Source organism: Pelodiscus sinensis, chromosome 2 (assembly GCF_049634645.1).
Source record: "Pelodiscus sinensis isolate JC-2024 chromosome 2, ASM4963464v1, whole genome shotgun sequence".
NCBI lineage: Eukaryota > Metazoa > Chordata > Testudines > Trionychidae > Pelodiscus > Pelodiscus sinensis.
The window spans coordinates 211,273,135-211,291,729 of record NC_134712.1 but is presented as its reverse complement, the minus strand read 5'-3'; the positions used below and the strand labels follow the sequence as shown (position 1 = coordinate 211,291,729).

Below are 18,595 nucleotides of genomic sequence, written 5' to 3'. Positions count from 1 at the left end.
TACCATAATAACAATAAAAGTAGACAGATATTTCTCTACTGCTATCATGATGAAATGGTCTGGCTTTGTCCATTCAGGAACATGGCATGACAGTAAAAGACCACTTTGACCCTATTCCTGGACAGCTTCTGAAGAAGGAAGCAGCAAAAAGGGTTCTGCTCTTCAGATGGTGTCTCAAGTTGAACACCCCAAAATTGAGGCACCTCAGCTTGGTACTTATATTTCATATCTTAACTAAAGCCTATTTCCAGGTCTTCCTGTCCAAGGCACAATAGCTTTTAGGAGAACTTAAAGGAAAGAGAGAATCTGTGGGGTGTGTGATATTTGCTACCTTGCTCCAATTGGGGACCACTGTGCCTTCAACAGCAACTGGCCTACCTCAGTCCCTCTGCAAAGCTTTGTTTTTGTAGGTGAGGTTTGTGATTTGGTGCAGCCCAGCTGAATGTGACTAACTAGTAGGGGGCACGGTGAGCCTCTGATGCCTTTGTGCTGGGGTCTGGATGTGGACATTCTTCAAGCTGTGTGCCAGATGCAGCAAATTCTTCTGCCCCATTTGCCCTTGTGCCTTTGTATTGTAGGGCAAACATATGTTCTTTTGAGTTTCCTGTAATATTTGGGGTCACTGACAGGATGTGCCCCTTCCCAATGACACAGGCTGGGTGTGGCCTAACTCTCCTGCTTTGAAATGGTGGGCAGCCCTGGTGCCTGTCATAGGCATGACTAATGGGGCCTTTCCACTCAAGTTGCAGACTAGGTGTCCCTGTGTCAGCCTGGATGTGACTTGTGCTACTGACTCGAGCAGCACAAATGACCCTGATGCTCCTGAATGTGACACTTTCCCCGGTCCCTTTTGCCCTCCGCCCCCCCCCCCCCCCCGAGTCCCTAGCGCCAGGGCCTGGCAGGGATAGCTACCGCCCCCTCCCGCCGCCCCCCGTGAGTGTGTCTCGGGGAGGGGCTGCCTCTCTCGCTGAAGATGCGCGGGGCTGGGCTGCAGGGAGGCGGGGAGATGTCAGTGCCAGGGGCGAGGAGGAGGAGGGAAGCGGCGGTGCCCGGGAGGAGCTTGGCCAGCGCGAGGCAGCGCATTTCCCCAGCCGCAGCAGCAGCGATCACGCTGCAGAGAGGGGCACCACCACACAGCGCAGCGGCAGCAGCCATTGGGGAGTCAACCTGCCGGGGAGCGCCGGGCTCTGTCCACCTCCTCCCAGCTGCCCTGGCCGGGGAGCGCTGCGCCGAACCGCTCCACAGCTGCCCGGGAGCCCAGCAAGGTAAAGCCTGTGGAGGGAGGCGCGTGTCTCTGGGGGTACCACCCGCAGCGTCACCTGCCCGAGCCTGGTGCTCTGAGGTGGGGAAGGACGCGCCCGGGATGCCGAGTGTAAAAGCTGGCAGGGGGCAGGGGGCCGAGAAACGCTCTCTCTTTGCTCGGCTTTTCTAGCACTGGAGAAAGCAGCCAGCCTGCATGGAAAAGGGCGGGGAAGACAGGCACTGAAAACGCCCCCCCCCCCATAGGAAACAGCTCGGGACCGCTCTGCGGTTGCTGACAGGATGCAAAGTGCTCTGGTGACCGCAGCTGAGTGACGCTCTCCTAAATCGGAGGGTCCTCGCTCCGTCTGGACAAAGCCCGGCACCTTTCAAACTAGAGAGACCAGACCTGCTAGCGGGGGGATGCACTAGCTGGCCTCCCAGAGCGTTTCACCAGCCCTCTCGCCTGTCTCCCTGGTCTCGTCCCAGTTTACAGCCATGCCCATTCCTATTAGTGCATCGTCAGAGCAGGTGCCTCCTACTAGGCGGGGTGGGGTGGAGAGGAGAGGAGAGGCTATGGTGCTTGGTTTTCGTGTCAGCTCTGAAGAGGTTAAATCAAAGCCGGTTCCTGTGTTTAATTTCCTGTTTAATAAAAGCAACCACGGACTTACTTAAATCCACCTCGGCCTGCAGAATTAATATTCAATCTTCCCTTATCGCTAGTTTCACAGCAGGGTTAATAAAGGATGGACTGAGAGGCCATTTTCCTATGATTAGTGAGTTTAAATCAATTTCTCAATAAAATGCTTTTATAGCTATGTCCATCCTCTGCCCGGAATTCCCTAAGATCAGCAGTGATAGAAATGTAGCCCTGTTAGTCTGGTGTAGCTGAAGATCAGTAGGCACCATATATATTATTGATTGGAAAAGCATAGATATAACAAATGTGCCATGCAGTAATACTCTATCCAGAACCCTCTCAAAAGACAAGAAACCCACACTTTTAAATTATCTCAGGCCTTGCCCTGGTATGAAAGCCATTTTTTCCCTGTGCCTTGGATTCATTTTCATTTACCAGTATCACTTTTAAGATCCAGTGTGGAAAACCAGACTGAAGTAGCATATGATTGGTTAATATTAATACAGAGTCAAGATCTTCTACCTTCAATACTTTATGGCCTATAGAATCTAAACAGATCAAAATATTGTAACCTAATGCATACTAGGGATGTAGTGGAAAGGCCTGACATGTGCTAGGCTTTGGACACTTGCACCTAGTAATTTATCTTGACGATCTTTTTCTTAGATTTCCTTTACATGTGAGGAAACAAAATGACCTAGAGAACAGGCTCAACTTTTCTATAGTGCAATTCACCCTTTGTCAGGGGTGAAAATGTTACCAATGCTACTGGATGGATTTCTGTCATTGTTATTCACCTGTTTCTAACATGCCACCTTTTTAAGAAAATGGGATATGCTCCTTCCAGAGGCGGCACCTTCCAAATCTTACTTACTCACTTTTAATTGCCCTTTCATGCTCAGAAGTCCAAACAGGAACACCTTTCACCCTGCCCCCAAAATCCTCAACGGGGAGCAATAAAGCTCAGTGCTGTTCCTCTGAGCCTGAGCAAGAGTGGGTTACTCAATCACAATTTGGAGTGTCAGCTCCCCCAAGGGCTGAAATTCTGCCTCGGGGAGCATCTGCTGTGCTCCCAAGGGAACAAGCTCATACCCAGATCCAGCATGTTACCCCTGGATCATGGGGGCTGTCCTCACTGCATACATTTTTCACCATTTAAAAAGCCAAACTTCTCAGTGGAGTTCTACCTCTGTGACACATTCCCTTCCACTTCCCTTCAACCCATAAAAGTGTCCCAGGAGGGCTCTGTGGAGTGTAGAGAGAAGCACACGGTGGGACCAGCTGCTTTCCTGTGGACTCTACTGCACATAAAGAGTAGTAGACACCAACACAAGTTAATATAGCCTGAATCTGAATTACCTTTCCTGCTTTCCTCCCCAAACTGTGAGAACCTGCTTTCTAAGGACAGCTGCAGTAGAGAGAGACCCAGGAAGAGGTGGGGTTACAATGGCTGTGGGAAAATGGTAGCTGGGTGGTAAAAGTGTAGGTGCACTCAAGCTTGTGTAGATCTTCATGATACGACTGACCTTAGAAGTAGATGCTGATATTTGAGGTATCAGCATTGAGTATGTTGAGGAAATACCCTCGACATGAATGGAGCAGGTCACACTTGTCAGATCTATTGTTTCAGGCTCTCTGCTAATGCAGTCAGGCTGGCACTTCTTTTACATTTTCAAGGGTTTCTTTGCAAACACCGAGAGATGGGACTGTGGAGGGAAACTTAGCCAAGGTCTGCACTAGGAGTCAGAGGTGACATGTGGGGTGAACAGATGGGGTCACTTGCCCCTCCAGATTTCTGCCTTCCATTTGGCCTTGCTACCTGAAGGGCTGTTGTAGCAGGGCAGATTCCACTCAGGCACCTGCCACTTCTAGGTGCAGGCGGGTTCAGCCCACTTGACTCCTAACAACTCAGTGCCTTCCCTTCTCTGTGTTCTCTAGTGGAACATGAAGCAGCTGGTCAAATGGGACTGTAGAATCATAGAATCATAGAATCATAGGACTGGAAGGGACCTCGAGAGGTCATCGAGTCCAGCCCCCTGCCCTCAAGGCAGGATCAAGCTCCGTCTACACCATCCCTGACAGATGTCTATCTAACCTGTTCTTAAATATCTCCAGAGAGGGAGATTCCACCACCTCCCTTGGCAATTTATTCCAATATTTGACCACCCTGACAGTTAGGAATTTTTTCCTAATGTCCAATCTAAACCTCCCCTGCTGCACTTTAAGCCCATTACTCCTTGTCCTGTCCTCAGAAACCAAGAGGAACAAATTTTCTCCTTCCTCCTTGTGACACCCTTTTAGATATTTGAAAACCGCTATCATGTCCCCCCTTAATCTTCTTTTTTCCAAACTAAACAAGCCCAGTTCATGAAGCCTGGCTTCATAGGTCATGTTCTCTAAACCTTTAATCATTCTTGTCGCTCTTCTCTGTACCCTTTCCAATTTCTCCACATCTTTCTTGAAATGTGGCGCCCAGAACTGGACACAGTACTCCAGCTGAGGCCTAACTAGTGCAGAGTAGAGCGGCAGAATGACTTCACGAGTTTTGCTTACAACACACCTGTTAATACAACCTAGAATCATATTTGCTTTTTTTGCAACAGCATCACACTGTTGACTCATATTCAACTTGTGGTCCACTATGACCCCTAGATCCCTTTCTGCCATGCTCCTTCCTAGACAGTCGCTTCCCATCTTGTATGTATGGAACTGATTGTTCCTTCCTAAGTGGAGCACTTTGCATTTCTCTCTATTAAACCTCATCCTGTTTACCTCCGACCATTTCTCTAACTTGCTAAGGTCATTCTGAATTATGTCCCTATCCTCCAAAGAAGTCGCAACCCCACCCAGTTTGGTATCATCTGCAAACTTAATAAGCGTACTCTCTATCCCAATATCTACATCATTGATGAAGATATTGAACAGTATGGGTCCCAAAACAGACCCTTGAGGAACTCCACTTGTTATCCCTTTCCAGCAGGATTTAGAACCGTTAACAACCACTCTCTGACTACGGTTATCCAGCCAATTATGCACCCACCTTATCGTGGCCCTATCTAAGTTATATTTGCCTAGTTTATCAATAAGAATATCATGCGAGACCGTATCAAATGCCTTACTAAAGTCTAGGTATATGACATCCACCGCTTCTCCCTTATCCACAAGGCTCGTTATCTTATCAAAGAAAGCTATCAGATTAGTTTGGCATGACTTGTTCTTCACAAGCCCATGCTGGCTATTCCCTATCACTTTATTACCTTCCAAGTGTTTGCATATGATTTCCTTAATTACCTGCTCCATTATCTTCCCTGGGACAGACGTTAAACTGACCGGTCTATAGTTTCCTGGGTTGTTCTTATTCCCCTTTTTATAGATGGGCACAATATTTGCCCTTTTCCAGTCTTCTGGAATCTCCCCTGTCTGCCACGATTTTTCAAAGATCATAGCTAAAGGCTCAGATACCTCCTCTATCAGCTCCTTGAGTATCCTGGGATGCATTTCATCAGGACCTGGTGACTTGCTGACATCTAACTTTCCTAAGTGATTTTTAACTTGTTCTTTGTGTATCCTATCTTCTAAACTTACCCTCTCTCTGCTTGTATTCACTACGTTAGGCACACCTCCAGACTTCTCGGTGAAGACCGAAACAAAGAAGTCATTGAGCATCTCCGCCATTTCCAAGTTTCCTGTTACTGCTTCTCCCTCCTCACTAAGCAGTGGGCCTACCCTGTCCTTGGTCTTCCTCTTGCTTCTAATGTATTTATAAAAGGTCTTCTTGTTTCCCTTTATGCCTGTAGCTAGTTTGATCTCATTTTGTGCCTTTGCCTTTCTAATCTTGCCCCTGCATTCCCGTGTTGCTTGCCTATATTCATCCTTTGTTATTTGTCCTAGTTTCCATTTTTTATATGACTCCTTTTTTATTTTGAGATTGTGCAAGATCTCCTTGTTAAGCCAAGCTGGTCTTTTGCCATATTTTCTATCTTTCCTACACAGCGGAATTGTTTGCTTTTGGGCCCTTAACAACGTCCCTTTGAAATACTTCCAACTCTCCTCAGTTGTTTTTCCCTTCAGTCTTGCTTCCCATGGGATCTTTCCTACAAGTTCTCTGAGCTTATCAAAATCTGCCTTCCTGAAATCCATTACCTCAATTGTGCTGGTCTCCCTTCTACCTTTCCTTAAGATCATGAACTCTATTATTTCGTGATCACTGTCCCCTATACTGTCTTCCACTTTCAAGTTCTCAACTAGTTCCTCCCTATTTGTTAAAACCAAATCCAGAACAGCTTCTCCTCTGGTAGCTTTTTCAACCTTCTGAAACAGAAAGTTGTCTCCAATGCAGTCCAGAAACTTATTGGATAGCCTGTGCCCCGCTGTGTTAGTTTCCCAACATATGTCTGGATAGTTGAAGTCCCCCATCACCACCAAATCTTGGGCTTTGGATAGTTTTGTTAATTGTTTAAAAAAGGCCTCATCCACCTCTTCCACCTGGCTAGGTGGCCTGTAGTAGACTCCTAGCATGATATCACCCTCGTTTTTTACCCCTTTTAGCTTAACCCAGAGACTCTCTACACAGCTATCTCCTACATTCATCTCCACTTCAGTCCAAGTGTGTACATTTTTAATATACAAGGCAACCCCTCCTCCCTTTTTTCCCTGTCTGTCCTTCCTGAGCAAGCCGTACCCTTCCATACCAACATTCCAATCATGCGTCCCATCCCACCAGGTTTCTGTAATACCAATGATATCATAGTTGTATTTATTGGTTAGCAATTCCAGTTCTTCCTGCTTATTACCCATACTTCTCGCATTTGTATATAGGCATCTAAGATACTGATTTGATCTTGCCTCCCTGTTGTGCCCTGACCCTCCTTTCTCCTTGCCATTATAGGCCGTAGTCCCCCCTATTTCCAACCCATCTCCCAGTCCCGCACATTCAGCACTTACCTGTGGGCTTTGCTCACCTGCCCCCGACAAACCTAGTTTAAAGCCCTCCTCACAAGGTTAGCCAGTCTGTGTCCAAACAAGGCCTTCCCGCTCCTGGAAAGGTGAACTCCATCTCCGCCAACCAGTCCTTCCTGGAAGAGCACCCCGTGATCAAGGAAGCCGAATCCCTCCTGGTGACACCATCGTCGCAGCCAGGCATTCACCTCCAGAATGCACCTCTCTCTGCCCGGGCCCCTACCTTTGACAGGAAGGATAGAAGAGAATACCACCTGCGCTCCAAACTCCTTCACCCGTACTCCCAAAGCCCTGTAGTCACACTTGATCCGCTCAGTGTCACACCTGGCAGTATCATTTGTGCCCACGTGGATGAGTAGCATGGGGTAGTAGTCAGAGGGCCGGATAATCCTCGACAATGCCTCCGTAACATCTCGGATACGGGCCCCTGGCAGACAGCATACCTCTCGAGATGAGCTGTCAGGGCGACAGATGGGTGCCTCCGTTCCCCTCAGAAGAGAGTCTCCAACCACCACTACCCTACGTTTCCTCCTCGCAGTGGTGGCAGGAGACTGCTCAACCTTGGTGGTGCAAGGCCTGGTCTCCTCCACTGTGGGGGATGACTCCTTTTCTCCTGCTGAAAGTAAAGTGAGCCCACACTGTAGCCCACACTGAGCTTCCCTCCTCCTCACCTTGTCCCCAGGCTGGGCACTCTTCTAACGATGCTCCCAGGCTCTCACTCTCAAGCAAAACAGCTTCCAATCACAGCCTCACTCTCCTCCCACAGTCAGCTCACATCCAGGCAGCCTGTGGCATGGGCCTTCTCATCTGTGAACGCTCTGCTCCAACTGCCAGCGACAGTCCAGCTGAAGTCAGCAGCCAAGTTCCCCATGTCTCCCTGCCTCCCAGAGATGACATATGAGATAGTTTTGTCATGCACCCCCACCCATGAAAAGGTACACATCATGTCTCTAGGAATGCTTTTTCTGTTATAGGTATGCTGGTAAGCAGTGTTAGTTTGAATGCAGCTTATACTGGCAAAGAGGGCTTTGGCCAGCTTAGCTTTTTCCAGTCTCCCCATCCATCCAAATCATGGTTTGGCTTGTATAAACTACATCTACACTAAGGGCTTTTGCTGGCTGTTGAGGGCCCACAGCTCTTCAACCACTTACTGGCTATGCTAACAGAGCTATGCTAACAGAAATTTGTACCATAGACATTCCCTTGCTTTAAAAACAAATACATACAAATAAAAACAAATCAAAGAGTCTGAAAAACAAGATGGCATCCCAAGGGAGGTGCTGATATGCCATTCTAGCCCTAAGTCCTGTATATGAGAAATATCTCCCTACTGCTATTTGAAATGTACCTCATTTTGCCATACATCAGCTCATGTTCATTCATTCTACCATGACTCCTGAATTCTTTTCAGTCATTGCTTTCCAGGTCATAGTTCCCCAGAGTGACCTATGAGCTTTATTCCTAGATGTATGAACTTGCATTTGGCTATATTAAAAACATATGTTGTGTGATTACCCAGAAATCCAGCAGTGTTATTTTGGAATAACTGACATTAATGTTAAATAATAATGTTTAAGTTACTGCAGTGACTAAGGATAGAGGACCAAGTCCTGCTCTTACTGATGACAATAAGAGATTCTCACTGACTTCAATGAGGGTACAGCCAGCTATGCAGAAGATTTGAAAACATAGGCCTGATCCAAACCTCATTGAAATTAATAGGACTCTTTCCACTGATTTAATGGGCTGTGGATCAGGCCCAGTGTAACAGCTGTGCTCTGCCCTACATACATATAATTGCATTATCTGATGAATAATCAATGTTCAGATGACTCTTGTGAGTCCCAGCCGTAAATCACAGTGCAAATGTACCTTTGCCCTCTTTCAATGTTTTATACTGTCCTGCTCCTGCATGTTGGCTCCAAGGGCCTGGAGAGAATCATCTGCTTCTTCCTGAAATATAATCCATCCCTGGAGTGGCTCCATGCCACTTCTTGCCTCTGTACTGTCTAAATGCCCCACTTTGACTTGTAGACTAATGAATGTGTAAGTTAATAGAGTGTGTGGTTCCATTCAGGATCACTCTCTAGTAAACAATTATCCAGGGAAATTTTTAGGAGCACTGCTTTGTATTTTTCAATCCTCCTTCCCAGGCCCGCCAACAATGGGACAGAGGCCCAGGAATGGGTGAATCAAAGGGTTCTGGGATGCCCAACCACTGCTGTTGTTATGGCAGCAGTGGTGGCAGCTGGAGGCCCGGGCACTCATCACGGCTCTAGGAGGAAAGGAGGACTCAGCACCGTAGCCTGGATAACACTGAGGGCTGGCTGCCTCAGCCCCTGCCCCTTACACCCAAGATCCCACCCCTTTTGGGGGAACTGCCCCCTCATCTTGTTCTGGGGTCCACATAAGCTGTTGGCCCCTGTTCCTCCCACACTTTTTCTCTCTCTCTGGCTTTTTTAAAGTCTCTCTCCTGATAGCCAGTTTAATTATTAACTGGGGCAAACATCACTGAAAGTATCCCACTTGTAAAATCTAATGAACACAGTAGGGTTATGTTGAAAAATTGGAACGACATATTCCTAAGTGCCATGCTTTGTGCTATAGTGATATACAAGGACTATGTGCTTCTGCCTCTTTAATCATAACAGCAATGTGCTGGAAAGGTTTTCCACTGCACTTCTCACAACACTAACAAAATAAAGTTAGCAGCTTATGTAAACTCCTGGGTCTAGTTTTACAATATGTGTGATGTGAACAGAAGTAATAGAATTGTAGGACTGGAAGAGTATGTCTCCATAGCATGGCAAAAGTCTAATTAAGATACGCAACTTCAGCTACATCAATTGCAAAGATGATGTTGAAATAACTTAATTCCGCTTTAGGTGCTGTCTACACAAAAGGAAGTTGAAGGAAGACCACTCTTCTTTCGACTTCCCTTGCTCCTTGTAAGGTGAGGATTACAAAAGTTGGAGTAAGAAGTCCTCCAGCTTGCCATTATTTCAAAATAATGAGTTGCTTTGTAGACACGTATTTGGTTATTTCGAAATAACATCAGTTATTCTGAACTAACGCTGTGTAGATGTACCCGAAGAGTCCTCAGTAAGTCATGTAGTCTAGTCCCTTGCACTCAAGGCAGGACGACCTAATAACTCGACTATTCTGATAGCTGTTTGTCTAATCTGCTCTTAAAAAACCTCCAGTGATGGAGCTTCTGCCATCTCCCTAGGCAGTTTGTGCCAATGCTTAACCACCCTAACGGGATATTTTTTTCCTGATGTCCAACCTAAGCTTCCATTGCTGCAATTTAAGCCCATTACTTCTTACCCTATCTTTGGAGATTAAGGAAAACAATTTTTCACACTCCTTCTTATTACAGCCTTTTATATACTAAAAACTGTTCTCTCTCAGGGTATGTCTACACTACCACCCTAGTTCGAACTAGGGTGGTTAATGTAGGCAACCGGAGTTGCAAATGAAGCCCGGGATTTGAATTTCCCGGGCTTCATTTGCATATTGCTGGGCGCCGCCATTTTTAAATGTCCGCTAGTTTGGACTCCGTGCCCGCGGCTACACGCGGCACGAAATAGGTAGTTCGGATTAGGCTTCCTATTCCGAACTACCGGTACTCCTCGTAGAACGAGGTGTACCAGTAGTTCGGAATAGGAAGCCTAATCCGAACTACCTAGTTCATGCCGCGTGTAGCCGTGGGCACAGAGTCCGAACTAGCAGATATTTAAACATGGCAGCGCCCGGCAATATGCAAATGAAGCCTGGGAAATTCAAATCCCAGGCTTCATTTGCAACTCCAGTTGCTTACATTAACCACCCTAGGTCTAACTAGGGTGCTAGTGTAGACATACCCTCAGTTTTCTCCAGACTAAACAAGCTAATTTTTTAATTTTTCTTTGTGGCTCATGCTTTCTAGACCTTTAATCTTTTTTTGTTGCTCTTCTCTAGACTTTCCCCAGTTTCTCCACATCTTTCCTGAATCTTGGTGCCCAGAACTGGATACAATGCTCCAGCTGAGGCTTAATCAGTGCAGAGTGGAGCAGAAGAATTATTTCTTGTATCTTACTTACAATACTCCTTCTAATACATCTCAGAGTAATGTTCGCTTTTTGTTTCATTATTGACTCTTAGGGTGCATCTAGGCAGCATCCAAAACTCAAAATAAGCTATGCAATTTCGAGTCTATTTCAAAATAACTTATTTCATCATTTTGCGCTGTCTACACAGCCCCAAATTTTGAAATAAAGTGCTATTTTGAGCCATCCCTTACTCAATGAGGGACGGCGAAATAGCACATCTGCTATATTTCGAAATAGCAGATGTATTCAAAAGATGCTGTGTAGACACATCCTTATTTAGCTTGTGATTCACTATACAAGAATTCTTAGCTCCCTTTCTATAGCACTCCATCGTAGGCAGTCATTTCTCACATTGCATATGTGCAACTGATTGTTCCTTCCTAAGCAGATTACTTTGCATTTGTCCATATTGAATAGCATCCAATTTACTTCAGAATTTTTCTCCAGTTTGTCCATATCATTTTGATTTTTAAATGTATCCCCCAAAGTATGTACAACCCTTCTCATCTTGGTACTGTCTGCACACTTTATAAATGTTCACTCTAAACCATTATGTAAATAATTTATGAAGATATTGAACAGAACTGGACTCAGAACTGATCCTTGTGGGATTCCATTCAATATGTCCTTCCAGCTTGACTGTGAACCATTGATAACTACTCTATGGGAATAGTTTTCCAACCAGCCGTGCTCTTACCTTATAGTAGCTCCATCTAGGGCAGGCTGTATTTCACTAGTTTGTTTATGAAAAGATAATTCAAGCCAATATCAAAAGATTTACTAAAGCTATACCACATCTATCTCTTCTCCCGTCCACTCTGCTTGTTACCCTATCTAAGAAAGATATCAGGTTGGTTTGACATGATTTGTTCTTGCCAGATCCATGTTGACTATTACTTATCACCTTATTGTCTTCCTGGTGTTTGCAAATTGATTGTGTGATTATTTGTTCTGTTATCTTTTTGGGTACTGAAGATGACTGGTCTGTGATTCACCAAGTTGTCCTTATTCTACTTTTCATAGATTTGGCATTATATTTGTCTTCTTTCAGTCCTTTGGAATCTTTCCTGGCTTCCAAGGGTTTTCAAAGATAATTGTTAATAGTCCAGATATCTCCTCAGTCTGCTCCTTGAGTATTCTAGGATGTATTTCATCAGGCACTGATGACTTGAAAACATCTAACTTTTCTAAGTAATTTTTCACTTGTTCTTCACTTAGTTTAGCCTCAGATTATAATTTATTTTCACTGGTGTTCATTGGATTAGATGCTCAAATTGCTTCTAATCTTTTTAGTGAAAATAAATTTTAAAACCATTTAGCGCTTTTGCCATTTCCACGTTTTCTGGTATTTTCTTTCCTTCTTCATTGAGTAATGGGCCTACTCTGTCGTTGGTCTCTCTCTAGCTTCTAATGTATTTGAAGAATGTTTTCTTGTTACTTTTTATGCCTTGATCTGGTTTAATCTCATTTTATGCCTTGGCATTTCTAATTTTGTTACTTAATGCTTGGGTTTATTTTCATTCATTGTAATTTGACCTAGATTTCAACTTTTTATGGGACTCTTTTTGCGTTCAGATAATTGAAGATCTCTGGGTTAAGCCATGCTGTTCTCTTCTCATACTTCATATCTTTCCTATGCAGTGGCATCGTTTGCTCTTGTGCTCTTAATAATGTCTCATTGGAAAAACTGCCAACTCTCTCAATTAGAGTTGCCAGGTGTCTGGTTTTGAACTGGACAGCCCAGTATTTGAGCTTTCTGATCGGGAAACAAAATGAGAAAATATAAATGAGAAAATATAAATGTCCGGTATTTTCTAAATAAGATGTAATGTAGATTGTGATGTAATATCAAGTGTGTCTGGTATTTTTGTTGAAACCATCTGGCAACCCTACTCTCAACTGTTTTTCCCCTTGGATTTGTTTTGCATGGGAGTGCTACCTATCAGCTCCCTGAGTTTGTTAAAGTCTGTTTTCTAGAAATCCATTATCCTTTTGTTCTTCTCTTTTTCTCTCCTGCCATTCATTAGAATAATTAACTCTTAGCATTTCACTTTTACTCAAATTGCCTTTCACTTCCAAATTTTCAACCAATTCCTCCCTGTTTGTCAAAATTGAATCTAGAACAACCTTCCTCCTGCTTGTTTTCTACATCTTTGGAAATAAAAACATTGTCTCAAATTAATTCCAGGAACTTGCTGTATTAGTTTAGTTTGTGCATAAGCACTATAAAAGAGCCATCATTTTCATTAGTTGAAATATTCAAAATAATATGTGATTTTGATTTTTTCTGAAAATTTGGTTTCAGTTGTACATTTTACTGTTGCTACTGCTGAACCAAAAACTGTTTTAAATATAAACCTTAAATTAAGGATTTAGATGAAAAATTGTGTTCATTTTTTTCATCCAACTAAATTTAGAGATAGGCAGTTGAAACATTCCAAATGTTGGAAAGAGAAGAAAAGTTTCTGGATGCTTTAATGTTCAAAATCTATGTGATTTGGACATTTAAAATGCATATAGATCCAATTAAAATATGCATACGGGAGCTTAAAAATTATTGTAACTTTGTAAACCCAAAGTAACTCTCTCAAATCTTTAAAAAATATTACATATTAAGATAATTTACTGCAAAATTTACACTTACATTTTAAGGCTCTGATCCTGCAAACACTGATCCATGCATCGCTGTTTCATTTAGTTCTTTGGAAAAACTTTTATGAATAAATTACTCATGTGCTTAGATCTTTGGAGTATTGGGACTTGAATATGTGGGTTTCAGTTTTGCAAAATGTTGTTATATTATTCTGATCATAAAAAATATAGCTTTCTAAAGACAGGATATTAGAATTACTACTAAAGGCCAGAGTGTGATGTCCTGAGTCATGTGTAATACCACTTACCAGGATTAGTTCCACTAAAGTCAAATGGAGTGGAGTAAGGAACTACTTGGTGTAATTTGCATGTTGTGATTTGGATTTAAATAAATATTATATATAAAAGTTAACTGTGAGTACTAATGATTTGTTCACAGACTGTCAACCCCCCTTAGCCCGTACTGCACATGAGGAAAAACACCCGGAACAGCCAACATAAAGAAAAGGTAGTTAGGTTATATGTGATGGTTGGAGTATTAACAAAGAGCAGCTTAATTTTTTTAACCTTTTGGAACTGAGAAATTTGACCTAAATCATGTCCTAAGCGTGCATCTATTCAAGTGCATAATCTGCTGCACTTGGCAAAGCTTGTGAATGATGTATCCCTGCCTTTCACTATCCACAGATTAATAATAAAAAAATGTGCTGATGGGATCAGAAGGTATTGTGATGAAGACAAAAAACAGTGATGCCATTCTGCATTTGTGCTGAGAAAGCCCATGGGAATACTGCCCCATTATTTCCTACAGTATTTTCTTCTTTGGGGAAAGCTGATTATTTTAACAGTGAGAAAACTGAAGAAAGTCTTTTATTTACCCTTATTAGGCTTGTTAAAATGCCTTAAAACATGGTATGTAAATTCTGTAATATTTTATATTTCCCTTTTTGCCTGATAATTATAAATTAAAGACCATTTAGTCCAAGTACTGAAGAACTGAAAGAGGAAGGATAATTGTATCTCCTGTCACTGATAGGGACTACAATGGTAGACACATTGGAGTCTTTCAGATAATGCACTTTGAGACTTGGGAGATGTCTACATTAGTGAGCTTACAGAGGCATGGCTGTACTGATTATATTGCTCATGTAGCTCCTCTGTGCTGATGGGAGCTCTCCCATTGACATAATAAAACCATCTCCACACGTGGCAACTGCTATGTCGACGGGAGAAGCTCTCCTGCCAGCATAGCGCAGTCCATGCTGGCAAATCTGCTGGCGTAATTTATGTTACTCAGGGGATTTTTCCTCCCACATCCCTGAGTGACATAAGTTACACAGAAAAATGTGGTGGTGTAGACATGGCTTATAGTGATTCTTTCTTTAAAGTTTACTGTAATGGTGCAATTATTTTTATTTAAAATATTTGTATGATATCAAATGCATATGAAAACAAAGAAGGAAACAAATATAATCCACATATTAGCAGTAATTTCCCAGATAAAAAAAGGACCAAATCCTCTCAGTATTGTTTTTGTAATCTTTCAACTAAATGAAGCTCTCACGTGAATGCAATAAGATTTCAGTGAAGTCAATGGAACTGCATAGGCATACGCAAAGTCAAAACCTGGCCTCCCATTTCCATGATTAGGAATAGAACAGCTTCTATATGAGGAGGCAAAGGCAATACCTGGCTTCCCGTTTCCATGTACCAATCAACTGGTAACATTATTTGAGACCTTTTTTTTTTTTTCATTTGGGCAGCAAAAACAGCTTTTGTATGAGGAGAGATTAATAAAAGTGGGACTTTCCATCTTGGAAAAGAGATGACTAAGAGGGGAGATGATAGATCTCTATAAAATCATGACTGATTTGGGGCAGGTAAATAGGGAAGTATTATTTATTCCTTCTCATAAAACAAGAACTAGGGTTCACCAAATGAAATTAATAGGTATCAGGTTTAAAACAAATAAAATGAAGTATTTCATCACATGAGATTCAGTCAGCCTGTGGAACTCTTTGCCAGAGGGTGTTGTGTAAGTCAAGACTATAACAGGGTTAAAAAAAAGAAGTAGATAAATTCCTGGATAAGTTCACCAATGGCTATTGGCGGGGATGATGTCCCTAGCCTCTGTCAGAAACTGGGAATGGGCAACAGAGGATGGATCACTAGATGATTATCTGTTTTGTTCATTTCCTCTGGGACAAATGGCATTGGACAACATTGAAAGGCAGGATACTTGGCTAGATGAACCTTTGATACTGAATTGATACTGAATGAAACCACTTACTTTACAAACTTACACAGTCATCATTCTACAAGCCAAACTGGGGTATTTAGACAGTTCACAGGGAAGAAGTGGCATGGAGTAGCACGTGGACTCCGGGGAAAGATTATATTTGAGGAAGAAGTCATATTTATGTTCTTAAAATAAGACATGCTCTTTGTAAAAAACATACTTTTCCTATACTTTCATTATATCTGTTGTAAATCACAAATCATAAACCAATGTTGTTGGTATGTTTGCCACTCTTCTTGTGCTTGTTATTTGATATCATTAGGCATGGTAAATTCTTTTTATTTATAGTTTCAATGCATCAAATCAATGTTTATTTGAAAGCATTTTTATTTTTATCAAGTTAAATTTTCACAGTTGTGGGAAAGAGTGGAGGAGGAGTCAGAAAATAAGGAGGGTCAGATGATAATGATTTAATTGCAGTAGACACAGAGATTCAAAAGTTAAAACTTCATAACCAATAAAACACAAATTGTCAACATGTCACAGTGTAAAGTAAATATCCTTAAATCAATCTCTAATAAGCACGCATATCTTGAACCCTGTTCTGCAAGGTTTTTACTTGGTAGTAAGTACCAACCTGCCAGCTGACGACCTTCTGGAATATTCCAGAATAGAAGCTGAACCCTGACACAGGACTACAGTCCTGGAATCTGATTGGTAGAATGGTGAGGATTCTGGTTGGCAGAATGGTGAGATTCACAGCTTCTGTGTAGACCTGGCACAGGAACAGAAAGTTGTCTGTGCAACTGGACTCGTTTTGTGGACAGGGAGGGCACTGAATTAGGACTTACACACACACACACACACACACACACCAGCCAGTTTACAACAGGATTGATTGAGAATGGAGGGGATGATATGGTATGTTTAGTTTCTTTTGGACTGTTGATTACTCTTGGGTTTGATCTCATGGGACCCTTGCAGGGGAAGGGCAGGCATCCGTTACTACAGCACCAATATTGGTTCACCATGAAGTCACACAAGCCTACAGTATGTTGACAGGGGCTGTCCTCTCCCGGTAACTTGGTCCCAAAAACATGTTACACCCATGCACTTGCTACTCAAGGAATCTCACCTCCTCAGAACTGAACTACAAAATACTTGACAAGGGACTACTGATGATATAAATGATCTCTGCCGAATGGTGTCAATACCTAGAATGAGTTCATCACCCAATCCAGATATTCACTGACCATGAAAACCCAGAATGCCTATGTAGGTCAAATGCCTTAAACCAATGGCAGCTTCAGTGAGCCCTATTTTTCTCGCAGTTCAATTTTATTACCATATACCATCCTGGATCCAAAAATGGAAAGGTGTCCTGAAGATAATGTATCAATTCAGGAGGTGCCAGCAAGGAACCAACTCTCATTCCCTCATGCCATAACTTTCTCAGTGAACTTCACCACCAGGATACACACAGACTGATATATTCTGTGTCTGCTTCAGAAATTCTTCCTGATGAACAAGCTATTATTGATAGGCAACCACATGACTCATCATGTATGTAAAGGACCGCATCTGTGTGTCCCCAGGATCTACAAAGGTCGCTGTTCTGTAACTATGGCATGCCATGATTTTCCCCTAGTAGGACAGTTGGGGTACCTTAAGTCCTGAAGACTCCTTTTGGTGGCCCTGGTGGCTGATCATATTCATTGCCTCCTGCAATGACTGTGCCACAAGCCCAGTAATCTCATTCAGCTGTTGGCTACCCCATCTTGGCCTTGGACAGCCATTGCTGTAGATTTTATTGTATGCATGCAGGGACAAAATTAGAAAGATTGTAATTACCAGAGACCATCACATTTATAACTGTTTGATGGTAGTGGACTACTCTATCTAAATGACCTACTTATCCCTTGTATAGGCTTCCCATTTGCTGGAGAGATAGCCCAGATACAGATTAGCCAAGTAGTCCACTTCCATGAACTTCCAGAATGCATCATGACTGATCAGGGGTCTCTCTTCATGGCGTGGTTCTGGTATGAAGCCCTGTATGTGGCCGGAGTCTGCACATGTCTTTTCTCCACTTCTTCCTATTTTGAATAGCTTCCCATGCAATATCTGCTCTTTCTACTCTTCTGGTCACCTGCCCCTGCTTGACTCTCAGTTTTGCCCTCACACTTGCCTTCTGGAATGTGATCCAGCCTGACTCCCGTTCTGATTGCTTGTGTCATGGATGTGACATAAGTTCTCACAAAGCATCTGCAAACTTTGATTTATTATCAATGGATTTTTTCCTGGTTTGTGTGTGTAAAGTGAATTGGATGTTTGCTGACACTTTGCAATAAAAATAAAATCACAATCCCATGTTGCCGGACCAGTGGATCCCAGATCAGAGAGGTTCAATCTGTATTATTCTCTGAGTTGTCTATTTAGATGACACACTTCTTGGGGCAGGAACTCTCTTACTATGTGTGTCCACAGCATCTAGTACAATGAAATCTTAATCTTGGTTGGGGACTTAGGCACTGCTACAGTACAAATAATAATACCTTTCTTTTACATTACAGCCTTACCTGTTATACTGGGACCTGAGCATGCTATCATGGTCATTTTTCTGGATTGATTGTAGGCCCATGTCTTCAAAAGCTACTTGCAGAGATGGGTCCAAATATGAAAATGTGGATCAGACCTTTTCCAAAATTGGAGAGCCCTTGAAGCCAGGGTTTGGGTTTGGCCAAGTTCTAGATATTAGTGTTATTCATAATTATGTTTCTTGTTGTAGTTCTCCTACTTTAGCAAGTCATTTTCCCTTGTATTTGACATCAGGAG

The 18,595-nt window shown here is 42.9% G+C and overlaps 1 protein-coding gene across 4 annotated transcripts in view; it reads left to right on the top strand.

The window, feature by feature from the left end:
* The first annotated feature begins 1,132 nt into the window (after window positions 1–1,132).
* DYNC1I1 (dynein cytoplasmic 1 intermediate chain 1) overlaps window positions 1,133–18,595 on the top strand; it is a 288,063-nt gene continuing 270,600 nt past the window's right edge. For 2 of the 4 annotated variants that reach the window (XM_006114494.3, XM_006114493.3), the window contains exon 1: window positions 1,133–1,265. The gene's annotated coding sequence lies outside the window, so the exon portion shown is untranslated. Of the gene's footprint in view, window positions 1,266–13,960; window positions 14,030–18,595 lie in introns of all 4 variants that reach the window. The other 2 variants (XM_075922334.1, XM_075922335.1) reach the window with 2 other exon arrangements.